Source organism: Limulus polyphemus, unplaced genomic scaffold (genome assembly GCF_000517525.1).
Source record: "Limulus polyphemus unplaced genomic scaffold, Limulus_polyphemus-2.1.2 Scaffold865, whole genome shotgun sequence".
NCBI lineage: Eukaryota > Metazoa > Arthropoda > Merostomata > Xiphosura > Limulidae > Limulus > Limulus polyphemus.
Window position 1 is genome coordinate 155,496 of NW_013666475.1, and position 5,701 is coordinate 161,196.

Below are 5,701 nucleotides of genomic sequence, written 5' to 3' on the forward strand. Positions count from 1 at the left end.
AAGCCAAAGTTTTAATCTATCAAATGACGGATTATATTACATTGTTTTCTGTGCAGAGAATTCTATTTTTCACTTCCAGTTCAAACTTTATTCTCATGGGGAAATAAGAACTAAGCTGAATTTGTAACAACTTGTTGCATAGTTAGAAAGCCAGAAAAATTGTGATAGTTATGGGACATTGCATTTTGCATGTTATTATTCTGTGTTCTTTGGTGCATTATTTAATTAAATAAAAACTTGAAGTAGTACCATTAGTATAAAAAAGAAAAGTAGGGTTATGTGTCATCAACAGTCGACAGAAAAAAGATGACCCAGGTAAGCACTTTATTTCTTGTTTCTCATATGCATTCTTTATTTATTACTATAAAAGTAACTAAAATGTAAAAATTAGAATATTTTAGATTAGGTAAGGTTAAATTAGGTAAAAGAAAGAATAAGATTTTCACCAGGTTCACTCACAAGCAGCTCGCAATTAGCCCATGCATTATGTAATTATATAGGGTAATGTGAACTCCATGTTGGCCAATTTATTTACATATTTTATGGCAGGAATATTAATTTAGACATGGTTCAAAGGGCAATAAAATGGTAATACTGTTACAAGTTTAAAGCTCTTTAGGATAAACAAATGTAGTTTCATGTTACAATTTGAAGTCATTCTAGAAGACTGATCTTGTGTGGAAAAATTAATATGAAAATATAAAGTTCTGTATACATTCTGTGGACTTAAAATGCTAGAAACTGAGTTTCGATACTCATGGTGGGCAGAGCACAGATAGCCCATTGTGTAGCATTATGTGTTAGTATGTTGCAACAAAAATTTACATGGACCTGAAAATGAGTGTTATGGTGGTAGATACCTCATGAATATGCCCTTTTAATCATGATAAAAGTGAACTGTAATGATTTTTTTATGGCTCAGGAAATTTTATGTGCAATAATCTTAATTGCTTCATTTTGTGGCCAAATTGAGGATGGTGATTTACCTTTCACAGGTGGATATGGGTTGGCCATGTGTTAGAGATCTAGATTTTGCAGCTGTCAATCCAGGTTCAGTTTGAGCAATATTTCAAAATATTCCTTGCACTTTAAACTGTGGTTCCATTTTAGTGTGGGCTGTAGGGTGATACTGACTGGCTATATTTTATCTGGTCAGTAGTTTAAAGTTATGAATAGTAGTAGATAGCTCTTGTTGCTTTGCTATAAATACAAACTCTTATGGAAAAACTGCATACTTTCCATGGTAGTCTTGCGTTACTGTTGCAGGAGTGATACAAGAATACTGTGGATGCAGAAAATTTTCTTTTAATCAGTGAAATCATTGTATCTTTGTTGCTGTCATTTAAATTGAATTATGCAGTCAAAATTTATGAGTTTCTGTATTATAAATACAATTCTGATAAGCTATGAAATGATTATACATTTTTTATTTTTTTACTCAAATAATTTACTACATTGTTTTTAGGAAGCATGGAGAATGACATCTAATGATTTCCTTTTCAGAAAGTGAAGAATTGGTAGATTGTATTTAAGTATTTACCACTAATGTTCAGTATATTTGTCTACACACTGATTTATATTGTAATTTGTTATATTTAGGAAGGACTAGGAAACCTCTTTTCCCCTTATGGTCATGTTTTGAGAGTTCATGTTGGCCAGTCAAGAAATCCCAAGTTTATTACAGGTTATGGGTAAGTTATTTTTGCATATTTGTGATTGAAGAACCACATAAATGATATTTTAACATGCAAATAGATTGAAAACTAAATCTTAGATTTGTTCCATTATCTCTTCTTAATATCTAATCTTTACTAAACTTCATAATGTTTTGGAATATAAAGAAGAAAAAGGCATAAACAGTACTTTGGAAAGAGGTAACTTTGAAATATATTGTAACCACACGTCTTTTTCGGATTTTTAATATCCATCATTTTTGTTTCTTTTTATAGAATAGTACATATGTCATCCTCAGCTGAGGCAGAAACTGCCATTCGTGAGTTGGATAACAAGCCTCCATTGCGACTTCATATTGAATTTGCAAAAACTGAGGAAAGGAAAAAACAACAATTTGAAATGAAGAAAGTAAGGTTATAACTAATAGTAAAAAATTTACAATAAAAATTAATACTTTGCTGTAGGGTTATAAAAATAAGCTTACCTCATGATTCAATATGTATCTCAATTCTTTTATCACAATACGATGCATAACATGATACATATGACTGTGTTAACACTTTTGCTATGGACATCTTTTTCTGCGCATGTCACAAAGTTTTAGTGAGTTACATTTAACAACTGAAGTACTTTATTGTAATGGTATATGAATAAACTTGGCATCAAAATGTAACTAATAATCCAAATCTTAGTAGTATACAAGTTTTAAGTTCTTAATATTATAAGGCAATATTAAAAAAAATACTCAATTTCTTCTAGTATGAGAATTGTGACATTTGCTTTCTAGGAATCCCCTCTTCTCTAATATATTTACCCCCCCCCCAAGAAGTACGAAATTTAACATAAGCTACGAATTATAACGTTGTCATCACTCAGGCAGACCATGATGTTTATAGTCTTCAATATTATTTGGTTACAGAGCCATAAACTATAAAATCAGACCCCACTTGTCACATCCTCTCTTTTGGAAACTGCCAATAGCTCTCTGCCAAAGTTTTAATCTTTCAAATGATGCATTATATTATGTTGCTTGCTGTACAGAGATTTGTCTATTTTGCTTTCAGTTTAAACTTTATTCTCATTGGAAACACACTGAAGAGCTTGGATGAATTTGTAACAACTCTTGTTGCATAGTTAGAAAATCAGAAAATTTGTGATAGTTATGGGACATTGTCTGCTTTGAACATGTTATTACTCTGTGTTCTTTGGTGCATTATTTAATTACATAAATTATTTATGTACCATTAGTATAAAATTGTAAGATTGTCATTGATAGTTGACAGCAAAAAAATAATAGAAGGCCGTGATAAGTACTTTATTTCTTATTTTGCATGTGTATTCTTAATTTATTATTATAAAAGTAACTAAAATGTAAAAAATGAGGAACTTTCTAGGTTAGATTAGGTAAAATAAAGAATAATAATAATTTTTGACAAGGTATGCTTGCCAGGAACTTGCGAGTAGCCCATGCGTAATTTGATGGGGTAATATGAACTACACGTTTGCCAAGTATTTTATAACTTGTGTGGAATATTAATTAGATTTTTGGTTTTACCTAAAATAAAAGGACATCGGAAAAAGAAGAAAAAAAAACTGCAGCACAAATGAACCTAATATTGAATTATGGCCAGTGAAACTTGATGAACTGTACTTTCAATGAATTGTTACAGCTCTACTTTGACAATGTAAGATACACGCTAATTGAAATGAAGTATAAATTTGTTAATTAAATATGTCAATTTACCTTTAAATAAAACTGTTTTAGAAGTTGAACACAAAGAGGAACCTTGTTTTTTGAATAATCTTGGTTGGTAAATTGTGAAATACTAAAAGGATTGAAACTTCTAATATACCTGGGTGTATGATAATTTGTATAAAATGTTATTAGAACAGTAATATAACATTGTCAGCAACAGATGTGTAATAAATTTATTTTACAAATGTAATAATGAGCATTTCAGGTTGGTAATTACAGTTAAAAAAGTATTTTTGGAAATTTTAGGGTATGATTTTTATGTTGAGTTTTTAATTTAACAGTTATTAATTTTGGATCTTCAGATATTTCTCAAATATAGTTCAGGTATTACTATTTTTTTCTTAAGTGTATCTAATGCCATTATCTTTCATATTGCCTGTCTTAAACAGTTATTTATCCTGTTATATAATCTGATGTTTGTTAATAAAGGCAAGGAAGAACCAGTTTAGTGGAATGAACTTGTACAGAAATGATGTAACTTTGGTGACAAATCAAAAGCCTTCATTACTAGGAAACTTTTGTTTTACTGCAGGTTTCAAACCTCAGAACAAAGGCAAGTATAAATTGTTTTGTTTAATATATATCATTGTGTATTCTGATTCTTTTTTGTATATTTATTGGACAAGGGAAATACTGTAAGTAATAATGGATAATTGTGTGAAGTATGTTGTCAAATAATTATTATTACATAGGTTAATGTGAAGCATATGTTTTTTTTTGTAATTTTTGAATGGAGTGAGCATGTTTTATTTCAAACTTAACTCAGGTTCAAATTCATGTGGGTTGAAAACACAATGATAAAATCTTCAGCTTGGTGATAATGCTGCTAATGGAAAAGATGTTTGTCAACAACTTTCACTATAATTGCAGTCATGATTTATTTTTAAAGGTTGCTTTATCATTTTATACTTCGTATGAATTATGGTATTACAGTTTGGTTGGAAAATAAATGTTTTTAGTGGACAAAAGATCAAGTTGGATCATTTTGCACCATATGAAGTTATTTTTTGCTGAAAAGACTGCTGTTTGTTACTTCCATATTTCCAAGGTTTTAATTGTCTAAGGAACGGCCCCCCAGTGGCACAGCGGTATGTCTGCGGACTTAAAACGCTAAAATCCGGGTTTCGATACCCGTGGTGGGCAGAGCACGGATAGCCCATTGTGTTGCTTTGTGCTTAATTACAAGCAAACAAATTCTCTAAAGAACTACTGGAATGAGCAAAAAAATCAACAAAAAGAAATGTAAAAAAAAAAGTACACAAGTAAATATAAAACATGTTTAAAACTTTGTAAAGTGAAACTTTATAATTAACACTTAAAAAATATCCTTACTTATAATTTTGGTATGATAAGGTTATGTTTATTGTATGTCAGTGATTGGAAAAGTTGTTGAGTCAAAACAAAGACTAAATTCACATTAAGAATGTAGGAAGACATAAAAAAGTTAATATTTGAAATTAAGACACATGGTAGTGTGTTGTGTGACCAAAAAAACCTGCAGGACACACTGCGCTACTAACAGAAGTGATAGTTTAGCAATTGTTCATTTTCTGGATTGTGGTAATCCAAACTATCACATATTTTCAGTGAATGTGCTCTACTGGACCTTTGTTTCACATATCAAATTTCAAGGTAATCCATTAAGAAATACACAGGATATAAAATCTCCAAATTTGATTGAATTTCTTCCTCTTTGTTCTCATCGAAAGTACAGAAAATTTATTTGATATAAAAACATACTTTTATGGATTTTTTTTAAAATTTAGTACCCTGATAGATCTTTACATTCTACAATTATATGTCAAATTTTATGTAAATATAAGCCACATGTGCAAAGTTATTTAACCAAAAACACTCAGTTTTGAACAAAATTTTTGTGCACACCTATAGAAAAGTCACATAAGCTATCAGTCTAAAGTTTTTACTACAGCTTCACGGCTGATTTAGAGTAGCAAAACCATAGAGCGAAAGCATGTGCAGATACATAAGTACTGGTTAGGCCAAGCAAACTAGATTAGCAGTTTCTAGCTCAAGTTTTTGAAAGAATGATATGGGTGGACAGTTATTATTCATTGCCAACTATTAAGCATAAATTTGCTAAGTTTTATGAAATTCTCCTAATTAAAGAGAGTTTAGTGTCAGGTGATATTAGCTTAAATAATTAGCATAAATGATGATGCTTGATACAGCTGTACCAAGTGCATACGGGTGATGACCAGAAACTGTTAATCTAGTATCCATAGCATTACTATAAAGGAAGTTATTAACACT